The sequence below is a fragment of the Corvus brachyrhynchos genome, unplaced genomic scaffold (genome assembly GCF_000691975.1).
Source record: "Corvus brachyrhynchos isolate BGI_N302 unplaced genomic scaffold, ASM69197v1 scaffold48, whole genome shotgun sequence".
Classification (NCBI taxonomy): Eukaryota; Metazoa; Chordata; class Aves; order Passeriformes; family Corvidae; genus Corvus; species Corvus brachyrhynchos.
In genome coordinates this window covers 5,728,628-5,741,908 of record NW_008240027.1, presented here as the reverse complement: position 1 = coordinate 5,741,908, position 13,281 = coordinate 5,728,628, and the positions used below count along the sequence as shown (strand labels likewise).

The window sequence follows — 13,281 nt, the reverse complement described above, 5'->3', positions numbered from 1 at the left end:
CCTGCTTCATGATTTTATCATCCTGGATGTAAGATCTACAAAATGGAGAAAGGTTTAGAATTGTAAAAATTCCTTTTAGAGCAAAATAGAATTACATATTTATGTTTCTGGTCAGAAAGTAAGCAAGGGCAGTAATTTCATTGAATAAACAGAGACCAAGTCATCACCCCTCTCTTTATAGAGATCATAGCTGGGATTTGCAGATCTCATCCACTGAGGCTTGGATCTTCAGACCTATCAAGGCTGGTAAGATTCAATCCAAGCAGTAGTAACATTTAAGTGGATTCTATTTTTGTTCAGCTTGAATTAACTGTCTGAAAGATTCATTACTTACATTGTTCAAGGCTCTGAACAAATCTGAATTAACTTTAGTGGTTCATTTTCATAGGACAGAGATAGTTTGTACACACGTACAAGGTGAATTTTACCAGTGACCTAGGTGGGTTTGATATGCACAAGACAAAGAAAACTCAAGGTACTTGAGCATGTTAGAACCTGATTTCCTTAATTCACATTAATACCAACTATATGGAGTATTGTAGTTTAAAAAATCTTTGATGTTAATAGTGTGAGTGATAAAATATGGGTCTAATCAAAATGACTCAGTATTGCACATTAAACCCTGCAGTACCCAATTACTCATTGCTGTTTCTGGTGAGAAATGTGATATTCAAGGGTATAACCTAACCTGCAGCCATAAATAACACATATATTAAAAAGAACAGACTGATGGCAGGGCTACTAAATGCTGTTCTTTAACTTTGCGATCCTAGTTTTGAATCCAGTGGCAGCAGTAGCAGTACAGTAGTTACATGGCATGATCAGGTCCACGGACCCAACAAAATCATAAAGTGGTTGTGCTTGTCAGAATGCAACATTAATAAGCTTGGGCTTGTTATGGAGATGATCTTTTTAAAAAAGGGCTCACATGTTTTGAACTTGTCATTTTGATTTATCTAGGAGTCTCTTCTTGATTTGCCTTGAAAAACCTTACAAGGGACAGCAAGAGACTTTTTTGGGATGTCTTGTCACAGAAAAAGGCTTAATCTTACTGTCCACCCAGTTTGCTAAATAAGCAACCTGTCATGCTCGTATTAATTCAATCAGGCCAAAGCTGAAATTCATTTTGAAGCTCGTATATCAGCATTTTTGTCTTGAACCAATTGAGCTTTTTGTGTACGAACACAAAGCAGCCTGTCATAGACAGGAAAAACAATTTTTTAGAAAAAGAAGAAAAAAACCTCCTTGTCAAATACTTTGGGTTAGGATTTTTTTCCCCTTTCAGTTCAAACAAGTGTCTGTTTTGTGCTGCAGAGATTGGTACAACACTTCATCCATTTCAAACGAGAGGCTGCTTTATGAACTCATGGAAAATGGTTATTTTATACAGCAACTTGCAGATATGATCCTCTGACAAGCAGCGCTCATTAAAAGAGCATCAGCTGGCTCAAGCAGTAGTCTTGGTCGTTATTGAAGTAAGTCAGAGCCTTGGGGATTTTAACACCATTTGTTCAACAAACAGTCTCATTCTGCCCAGCTGAAAAAAAAATTTCCAATTTAGAAATAAATCTTTTGTAATGGGCTCAAGGAAATGTATGGTATGGGAGAATTGAGAAGTTATCTTTTATACAGGCATTCTGTTCACATCCAGGATGATTCTGCCTTGATAAACGAACAGTGACACTATTGGCAAACCTGGGATTTGAAGCAATGGTTCATTAATGCAACTGCACACTAAGTAATGTACTTGGGTGTCAGCATTTTGCTGGGTTTTCTTCCTCATTGTAATGCTCTTTTTCCTTCTGGATATGCTTAAAAAATATCCTGGTACTCCTGTCAATATATTAGTTTGAAAAATGTCACCATGGGCCTGTAACCGTGGTATATATGTAACTGTGCATTGACACATGCATTGGCTTGATGCATTCTGGTGATGTGAGTTCAGTCTCCTGTAGAGATCCAAATTATGATACGATTGCACTGAGCTTACAGACTTCTCTCATGCTGGGATGGAGATGGTGTGAGGAGCTAAATTCACAAAACAGAGCAACATGCTCCTACTGCATGGTTTGAATAGCTCTTTCAGCTGCACACAGTGAACATCTTGCTTTTCCTTAGAGGAGTTTGCAGATTAGATATGGCTGAACTGGGGGATGTGGGGTATTCAGTTCTTCCCCCTCACTAATACAGTCCTTCTCCTTCTGAATGGAGCTTCCACCCTTCCTTCCTTCCCTCTTAGTTTTTTCAAATCGTATTCAACAGCTCCCACACCTACCTGTCAGGGACCAAATGTTTAATGCAATGGTTTGTATAGTCCATGGCTCTGCTCCAAGAGGTTGAGTGCTCAAAGGCCCTGGCAAGAATATTTTGATGTATCATTTAGAATTTAGGATCTATTTGAAAAAAAAACCAATCGGAATTGGTACTGTTGGTATGGCAAGGTGTTAGAGTGCAAAGAGAGTAAGGCAGGCTTTAATATCAAGGGGAATGACATACAAAAGGGACAGACATTAATTCCTTCCATCTGCTACCTATAGATGACAGAAGGTTGATCAAGCCATCTTTGTGTGATCAGAGGGGAAAAGCACATTTTCAGCACAATTATGTAGCACCAATTTTAACTATTATCATATTTGTCAGCAAGAATTGCTTGCTAGTCATTGGATGGCTTACATAAATTTATTTTGTGAAGAACTCAGAAAAGGTGTGTGTAATTGTTTTAAACATGTTTCATTCATTTTTAATTTGTGGACTGATGTGACTGGTGTGGAATAAAGCAGCCTCATGCTTCCTGCCCCAGGAAATTCTTGGAAATTAGATATTTCACCTCAGTGGGATTCACATTCAATGTATTTTAAATTACAAGAATCGAGTCTTTTGCTTGCTTCTGTCCATCTGTGTTATAGTCTTGGATTTACTCCTATGCACAGAATGTATAGATTGCTTCTTATCTACATAGCTTAGTGCAGCTTACACAGAAAAATCAGGAAGGAAATCTCAAAGGCAATTATGTTGGAATTAAACAGCTGCAAGGAATCGTCAAATGCATTCTGGCCAGACCCAGCAGGAGTGTTTGAAATAGTTTGAGTTTATGCGAAAACTCACCTCACATGGACTTTCTGAAGGAAGACATAAGTCTCTGGTCAGGACTCTGTGAAATTTTACAGAATTGCTCAGTTTTCCCCAGTCCTATAAAGACATTACTGACAGTCAGCAGACCTCTTCTTTGCTAGTGGCTACTGATTGTAATCCCTTTTCCCCCTGCCCCCACAGGTAGGGAATGTGAACAAATATAGATTGCAGTTAATGGGATCATCCTAAATCCTTCAGAGGAAGCTATCCTACTCCATTAACCCACTGGGGACTGGCTGTAACAGAGGCAGAGTGCGGTTTAGCTCCAAACCTGTCTCAATTGTCACAGTTTCTTAGGATGCCCTGTACCAGCGTATCTGTGTACACAGACAGGGCTGACTGCACTGAGCCAACAAGGATGACCGACTGTTCAAGCTGGAAAGCACATCAAGGAGCAGTCCTGACTGATTCTACCACCAGGCTAACATCATGCTGTATATTTGATGTATCTTTCCAGCTTGCCCAGGGGAATCTCCATTCTTATAATTTTGGCTTTTGATGTGCAGCACCTAAGGAACAAAAATACTTAGCAAGTTGCAAACATTAAGGGTGCACTTGAAAGCTTCTTCTTCCAAGCCCACATATCTGATATTGAAGGTGCCCGTTGGCACATTCCAAGCAAGAGCAATTTTAAAAGCTGAACTAAACATACTATTATTGATCTGATTTTGTCTGCTGTGCGAGGTGCAGCCCTTCCCCGCGGTACCTATGCAGTTCCACAGCTGACGGCCACTCAGAGCACAAGTTGATTGATTTCCTATTTGTATCCAACAGCACTTTAGTGGCATTAAATATTATTTAATGGCACTGATTAAATTTTAATGAAATTACAAAAAAATCTCACAACCAAAAATAACTGCAACCACGACTCCTTAACTGTAGCACTGTTCCAGCTCTGAAACAAGCACACTGTCTGGTTGCATTGGAGGGTCACATCTCGATTAAGCAGAGTGTCAAGAGTATTGATAGCATCTTTTCAGTATTCTGGGGAGCAGCCATCAACAAAACCCTAACAGAGTACAATGGCTTCTACTCTCTCGTTATTAATCATGAAAATATATTTACCATTGGAGCAGAAGTGCACTGTATGGATGCATCAGTCCTCTTTGCCCACATCCACATTGCAATCCCCTTTCATTTCACAGGAACTATGTTTAAAATGGAAGTCAGTTCACATGAATCTTCCTGTTGCAAACAATTATTGTTACTAGAAATCTTCAAGAAAAATCAAAACAAAACTCATAGGCAAATAAAAATGACAAGTTCAAAACAACAGCACATTAAAGCTTACAGAAAGAAAAAAATCTTTTTGCCTTACCAACTCCAACTTAATTAAAAAAAAGATTCTGACAAGCACAGTCCTGTTACAGACAGGGATGCCAGAATCCACATTCCTGATTGTTTTATATGAGTGGTGTCAGGAAACTGCCCTTTCAATAGTACTAAATGGGAAACATATCAAATGTATTTACTTTAAAAATCAAATGCAGGTGAGCAGGACCCTAATTTAATTTCTTCTTTTATGGTAAAATTTCTCTCTCCTTTCTGGGCTGCAGCTGTCTGTTTGCAGATTGTTTGACTTGTCCAGAGAATGCAGAACGTGGACAGAATCTCAAATTGTCAGGGCAAAGCAGAAGGGAGAAATCTTCTGCTATAGATCAGCAGTATGTGGTGTGGGGTCAGATAAGCAAGTTTGCCTGTTCACAAAAACCACGCAAATGAAAATATTTCCCCTCACAATACGGAGAAAATCTTTCTGGAAAGAATTCACTGCAGCTGCTCACTGCCTGATCTCTGAGTTACTTGTTTTACCAATCCCAAGAGGTGCAAATTGTCTCCTGGGATATGTCAAACTGCCCATGTCCTGCTAGGGCATGCAGCTCCCCATGGGAGATAGTCAGCATCTCATGTGATTTGGCCCTTTTACACACAGAGGCAAAAGAAGAGAAAGGAGAAAACTAACATGCCTGCATGGTTCATGTCCATGAAATTGAGAATGCTCCTGAATACACACAGCAGAGGGGAGCATTGAGGTGGGGCTCCTGCCCAGACTGGGAAAATGTTATATTTCCTATGTCAATCCTATGGCAAATATTTGCAAGGACTAAGAAAGCACACTTAATTGGCTACTCTTTTTGCAAGCAGAAGCCACAGAAGATGTTTATCTTCAAATCTGATTTCATACCTTAGCTGTCACTGTGGAAATTAAACATTCTGCAAGTCACTTTTGCTATCAAATATGGAGACAGTTGGCAAATGAGGCCATAAAGCTAGAGATTAATTACTGGTTGCATGAATTGTTGCTGTTTTCCTCTGTCAATTACGTCACAGTTAATCACAGAGTGAACTCCTGAGAGTTTTGTATCACTCCTCCCTGCATTTTTCACAAATAAAAAGTAAACAAATGTAACCAGAGGCCAGGCTAAACTGTTTCTATTCATGGGCAGGAAAAAGTTCTGAGAATTGCAGCATCTCTCTCCCTCAAGACTAATTTAAAAGTTCTAATTTCATAAGATAATATAAAACCAGCAGATCAAGAGGTCACAATTTATGTTATGAATTTAAACAATATTTAGGCACATATTTACTCCTGGTAAAGCATTTTCTGGTTACTATATTTAGTCACTTCTTGCTCTTTACTAGCTGCTTACATTAGGCTACATAAGATTTGTCATAACTGGTTGGGAGCAAAGAGTGAAATAAAAGAGAAGAATAGAAGGAATGTACATAATGTAGGTCAGTCTCCTTTGTCATAATTACTGAGCTAAATATTTCTCCCTATGAGGCCACTGTGGACTGATTTTCCCTAGAAGGACTAGCTATAATAGATAAAAGCTAAATTTCATAGAAAGGTAGAAATACAATTTACTATTAAAGAAGGCAATATACCTGCCTATGTTGGGCAGCCAGCAGCCTATCAGTACTCCTCTAGTACTTTAGAAAAGACAAGCATCCCAGCTGCCTCCACAGGTTGTTTTTTTAGAAAATGTGTTATTACAGCTGAATTCATTAAATAAGCCTAGATATCAGCATTAGCCCATATTCACACAGAATTTCCCACAGGAGACAAGGTGAAAAGAAGATTGTAAGGATGTCATTAAGGCATGTAGATAGGTGAGGGAATGAAATCTTCCTAAATACTGATGTAGGACACCACAAAAGCACAGTTTGAGTTGTTTTCCTTGGATTGCAGGGAGAGTCAAATCCAATTCCCATATGAGTTAAGGAGTCTTCTTCCACCAATTTCAACATGTAGGACTAAAACCACCATAAGCAGGAACAGGACATTATTCACACCTGCATCAGTTCATTCCTCCCTACAGGTAGGTATGGCCACACTGTAATTAGCATAATGTCTGTGAATATTCATAAAAGGACTCTGCAAGAACAAGAATTATTCTCAATCTACCTTACAGGACCATAAATACCTTTACCAATTTTCTTCCTTTCATTTGACACTAAGAAATAGAAAGTTAAAAACCCTGCTCTGGATCAAATTACAACTCTTGCTGACAAAACCAAAAAAAGACCTCAGTAGTTTTTATTTCAAATACAGGAAAGAAGCCCTATGGATGACAATTCACAAAAATTATTAGGACTGAGCATTAACTAAGGAAAAAACACAAACAATTGCATCTAACTACTTGACCAAAATTATCTTTGAATGGGGAAGTTGGTTGTAATTTGCACTTAGCACTGCTCAGTGATACAGCATGGGTAGAAGAGAAGAGTCTCCACACAGTTCTGTGTCAAAACGAGCCATTTGTATAATGTGAATCATTTGAGTTGACTAAGATAACAGCATCTGAGTCTTACACTGGAAGATTTGCAATGTGTGAGATAAACAAGACACGCTGCTCAGATAAAGGAATAAAACTTAGCAATTATTGAGGGGTTACCACTTGAGTTTGTTAGACATAAAACTGATTAAGGGCATCACCATCTATCTTTTCTGCATCACAGAGGTTGGCTGGTGTGAGATGTTGGTTGTTTCTTGCCAACTGATCCAGGAATACTGTATTTCCAAACAGTTGTGGGAACAGAGGCCAGCAAATATATTTGCCTTCACCTGGAAGGTGAGCGTACTCAAATATGTAAAATATGTCAGGATATTACAGTTATTATACCAGTTCTGCTGAGCAAAAAAGGAGGTTAAAGAGGAGACTTTCTTTGTGTAAATATACAGACGAAAGAGGCTCAAAAAGTAACACAATATCAGTGACATTTTGACACAGATTCACCATATACAGATACACAACTCCTATGTGCTTTGCTACTTAAGTTTCATTTCAGCTCCATACCACAAGCTCCCCTGCCCTGTGTGGGACTGGCACCTGTTTCCACTGAAGGGAACTGTGGCCTTACATGAACCTCCTTTTCACACCTACATTCTTTATGTGATTACAATTAGATCTAAACCTTCCTACAGCTGTTGCAGAAATTCAAACCTTAGCATAGATATTCAAAATTTTATACAGGATCTTTTGTTAAAGTCTGTAATTTCTGCCTCCACAGAGATGGGTAACATCAATTTATAGATACATACAACTTAAAGAACATAATTAATTTAATTCTTCACTAGAGTAACGAATAACTAAACAAATTATGGATAATAATGTGTTTGTCAGAATAAAGAGGCTGTGAGGGATATCGTGACATCCAGCCACTCCTGTGAACTGCATTTCTCCAATCTGGTGGGGCACAAACTACATGTCATTCAGGCTACAGCCAAATGAAGACTGGAGTCTTTGCCGTGCACACTGTTAAGACTGTAAAAATAATTAGTGGCTTATTAACCTAAAAAGGATTATCTTGAACCAATAGGATTCTGCTAGTTGGACTGGAGCTGTTTGATTACCTACTATTTCTGTTTGGAGGGAATTGGGGACTACTGCTATTCACTCTATGACTCATTATGAGAAAATTACTACTTCCAATCAAGCCATTATGGTTACATGGTTTTACCTTTCCTATTTACTGATAGTATGAATTAATACAATAGAGACTTTTTTTTTTTTGTCTTATTTTAACAATTGGTCAGCTTTCAGGTTTCGCCATAGGGCTGTTAAAATTAACTGCAATATGACAATAGATGTCAAGAAACATCCTGACACGACCAAAAGAAAACCACAATAATATCAGGTAAGAAGGATGAATTATTGCAGTGGTAAATTAATATCTGAATCTGAAAGCAATCCTTAGCTGGTTACATTCCTGACAGGCTTATGCTTGACAAATCTTTAGTCCATGGTGGAGAGCAGTACACTGATTGTTTCCAATTCATGTCAAATTCTGGACTAGATCCATACAAATATTTGAAAACTGTGTCTGAAATAAGCTGATTGGTTCAGCATCTAATTTTCATATAACAAAAATGAAGAGTGAAAAAAAAAAAAAAAAAGCCAAACAACATAGAAGTGAGAATTTTATGGGATTGCAAGTTTACTCAGCCATCACAGGATGCCTGAAAGGCCAAGCACCTAGATTTCCTTGGTACAGATTAATTAGCTAGCTGTGACTCCCAGATCTCTATTTTTAAATAACGACTTGCATAAATCTCTGAAGACAAGAAGACTGCTACATTACACACAACCATGGCTGCAAGCTATTACTATCACTGGAGATTCAAGTTTGCAGGAAATGGATGCAATGTTTTTTCCATGAAGAGTAAGAAAATTAACCCTGACACCTATATAATTCCACTTGGGCTCACCTCGATTTCCAATAAAACACTACAACAAATTGCATCCTCATACTTCTTATACAACCACAGAGTTGGTAATATTAAAAAATCTGGCAGGCTGCCTGTGTTTTAGCTAGAATTAATACTTGTGAAAAGGGAAACGTTTGGGAAACATTGCAGTAAGCAGTGGCTGGTGCATTTGTTCCAAGACTGCATTACAAACATTCATACACGGACACTTTTACCTTCAATGAAGGTAAGCAGAACTGTTTTGCCATTTTTTGGATTGTTTTTATATGTTTGTGCTTATTACCATAGGGCTCACAACTCTCTCTCATTCTGAGCAGATGCACTGAAGTAGGTTTAACTACCTGCAGGTTTCAGATAAGAGTTGTTCCTTTTTCCAACTCAGGTTCTGAATTCTCGCAATTCATGCAGAATTTCTGTCTGCAGTCATGGTAAAGACAAAGAGCAGGATGAAAGGAAGAGCTGCCTGCAGAGTGATCCTTGATAACTGCATACCCCAGGATACTGTCATCAGCTGGCAGGATGCAGGTGTCATTCATAAATGTGATTTTTAACAGAATGATAGTCAATAGCATTGCCATAACATTACAGTGAGAAGAGAGAGGAGACATGAAACACTCCAAAGTTGATCTATGCTGCAATATTAAGTGAATTACCAACATTTTGCAGTAGGTTTATCTCAAGGAATACAAAAATAACACAGCTTTGAAACATCCCAGTAGTTATTTAACAGGCGCAAAAGATCAACAGATAATTACAGGGTATTTTGTTAATTACAGTGGATACAATTTATGGTGTATTTTAATTACCACAGAGAACCTAGCATGAAGGATGAACACTTAAAAGTCAAGACAAATATATTAACACATCGCCTATAAAAATAAGCCTATTAGGTAACATGTACTTCACTGATCTTTGCAAGAAACTGCGAAGCTACATAAGAACAGCTCTTTCCTGTTTGTTATGTAAAGGGCCAGTGAGTTACAGAACCAGCTCTCACTATTTGCCAGATTCAGTAGGACAAGTTTTGTTCCCCATCATAAGCATATGCCTTTAAGAAGTCCAAAGGAAAGAAAACACCCAGTGCTTCAGTTTAAATAGGTGACATCAAACGCTATTTTCTTAGCATTATTTCAGCCTTATGCTAATGAATTTCAGCACTGCTGTAGGTGAGTCTCTCCTCAATTATGCAAACTTTGGTCTTCAGTATAGAGGTCATTATGTGACACACAGAATTTGTATAGTAATGAGGTTATTCACATTCTGTTACAGTACATAAGAATTGAAAACCAAAAGTGAAATTAGCTTTCTTCCTCGTCTTTTTTGGCTTCATAGATTTAGGCTAATAACACAGTGGTACGGTATGACTGGGGTACGAGTATTTTAGAACACAGCATCGAACCAATATCACAAAGCAAACACCATAGTGGGGAGCATGGCATTAACGCCCCGCTCCTGAGCTCTGGGAAATGAATTTCATATGTAATACAGCGTGATGTTTACCAATTCATTACAATGACCTCGCTTGCTGCTTCCCCCGAAAACAGCAAAAATGGAAATGTCACACATATTTGCATTCAGGAGGTTACTGTGTATCACTGCACACTTCTCATGCTGTCTAAACACAAGTCTGTTTTCTGCTGTCAGTCCAATGGGTTGCCTGTGACCCCGCAGAACTGCCTTTGGGGGCACCAGGGGACCCTGGGCCCTGGTAGCTTGTGGCATGAAAGAGATGAGGCACTTTGCTTCCGAAAGAGAGAAACTACAGTCAGGACAACCCATATCCCACGGGATCTTCTGGAAATTTTTGGAATAGGCTGGAAGTGTCACTACAAGCAAGGGGATGTGGCAGAGGATGGCTGGTGTGAGAAGCTGGAACTAGCTTGTGCATTGGAAAGGGATTTGAATTGGTGAGAGAAGGATTTCCGACTGGGAAGCTGCCTTAGTTCAAGGTGGTGCAGAATACATCTTCAAGGATGTATTAGGTACATACAGGGATAAGGACATCCACACACAGCTATCCCAGCTCAAACTTCCTCTTTAAGCTCTCTATGTTGTTGGATCTTTTCATACTAAAAAATAACTTTACGAAATCTGTGCATAACATATGGTCCCAATGTCTTTAAAACAGATCTTATGCTAGCTACAAGAGTGGCTAGATCAAGACAGAAAAAAGGGTTTGGGGTTTTTTCTCCCCTTAAATGCTCATTAGGAATCTGATGAAATCTACAAAGCCAAGCAAAGCAAATTACTTCTGAGTGACATTCCAGTCTTGACAAGGCAAACTGCCCAGCACCCTAACTTTGTGGAATATCAAGAGTGATGTAGAACACTTAGTTCCCAGCAGAAAGAGAAGAGCTGTGGCCAGGGCAGCTCATATCCCACAGGGTGTCTTTCTCGTAGTGATGAGGATGAGCTGGAACAAAAAAAAGAGGGCCAGAATGTGTTTTCCCTTTTATGGCAATTATCGATGGTTCAAAATTCAATCTCATTTCAAATTAATAATTTCCAAAGTAGAACTATACAAGCTGTGTCACTGGCCATTTCTTAATCCTTAAGTTTCAATTTAAAGATGAGGTTTGAATTTTGATTTATTATTTTTTCAGTAAAACGGCAGTAATCTCTGTTATGCACTATTTTGAGTTTAATGCAAATATGACCTATAAGAATCATGCTATATTCAGAAAACTGACATGGCTGATTAATACTCAGTGTTCTTCTGCTTTTCTGAATTAAGGATACACCTGTGTAGAACAAAGCAGTGCAATACAAAATATATTTAACTTTAGCTAGAGGAGTGAAGCGCAAACAAGTTCCATGTCTCCTGTCTACATAGTAATAAAACAATTCAAGAAATGTCTATCCAAATAGCCTGACCTTCTAAAGTAATAACTACCCAACAGCTACCAGTGAAGTTGCTGTACCTCAGAATTAATTTAAACTAAAGCTATTTATTAAGTGGAAGATTTTCACAAGGAAAACATGTAGACATGGGAACAGAAATTCCAGATGCACCTTGGGAAATCTAATCACTGTCAGACCCTGGAGTGAACATCTAACTTTTGGTACCTAAGCGTGTAAATCTTAGTTTTATTTTCACTGTGTTTTACACACAATGGCTGACAAATGAAAAGTAATTATGAATTTGTGGTGACACTTACTAACTCTTCTGGGCTATGCTAAAGTCAGAACTTCTAACCCGGCATTTACTCTCTTGCCTGTCTTTTGCTCTTGCAGCAGATCTGTGGCCTTGCCAGTATGTGCAAAAACCAGCATGACATAATCCTATTATGAAAAGTGTTCTTTAGAAGTTAGTTCTTCCAAAACAGTATCTTTTGTGACTTTCTGGGAGGCGCAAGTGGAAGGATCCCATCATGTCTTAATGCACCTTCCAGAATTTCTCAGCTTTTGGGAGATAATAGCTGTTCTCTGATTCCTTTGTGTGAAACGCCAACATATTTATATTGCAATCCAGGGTCTGAGGTTGAAGCATTATTACAAAAGCAGCGAAGCAGGCAACAAGTTCTAAATGCAATTTTCTGTGAGACAGAAGTACATTCTGTTCCACGTTTATATTCAAAGATCTTTACATGCTGAATGCAATACCATTATCACATCTATTTGAAATCTTTTTCTGCTACGGCACAAAAGAAATCATTCTTAATCACACAGTCTGGCAAGTCATTAGGAGACCAAAGTTTCCCCACGAGCTGAAAGGGCTGCATCAGGAGAGATGGGGAGGTGAAAGACAGCTATTGTTCAGCTGCAGGACAAATCCTGTACTCTACACCCTGCAGACTGGCAGTATCCAGCACTGGGCTGCTCTGCTCACTGGGTCAGCTCAATACACCTTCAGCCTGGAAGAATTACTCCGGATCCAGAAAAAGGAACTTCTTGTTAAGACTGTGGCAATTGTTTAGCATCTTGCTAATGGTGCTGAATGTGCCACTAGTGAGCATTTGAGATGTGGAGCAACAGCATGTTGATGAGGTTACAAAATTAGTTGGCTCACTTAAATGTATTCTTTACCTTTACTTGGCCCGGGCAGCTAATAGGAGGACTCTACCTGTTGTATTTGCAAGAAAGCCTCAGCTTCCATTAGGAAATAATGTCTGAGATTTGCAAGCTTGTTTACCCAAATGCCGACGCAGCTGAAATTTGGAAATGAGAGAATTGTTGTAATTGCATTCAACACTGAGGGTGGGTTTCCAGGGAAGTCTCTGCCTGTGCTCTTTCTTCCAGGGAAACATCAGTGAGATTCTCATTGCTCTCATCCCTCAGAGTTTTTGTGCAGGACTCGGAGAAGGGAGAAGGCCTCTGTTCAGCACAGGGAAGCAAACATAGCTTCACTGGGACAAGATCCTGGTATAATCATGCTGTGCTGTAAAAAGTAACTTGGATCAATGTGGCTTTCTGTACTGTCAGATACCAGCAGTACT

The 13,281-nt window shown here is 38.9% G+C and overlaps 1 protein-coding gene across 4 annotated transcripts in view; it reads right to left on the bottom strand.

Annotated features, from left to right (window-relative positions):
• ST6GALNAC3 (ST6 N-acetylgalactosaminide alpha-2,6-sialyltransferase 3) overlaps positions 1-13,281 on the bottom strand; it is a 216,935-nt gene that overhangs the window by 24,534 nt on the left and 179,120 nt on the right. The gene's annotated exons all lie outside the window — the stretch shown is intronic.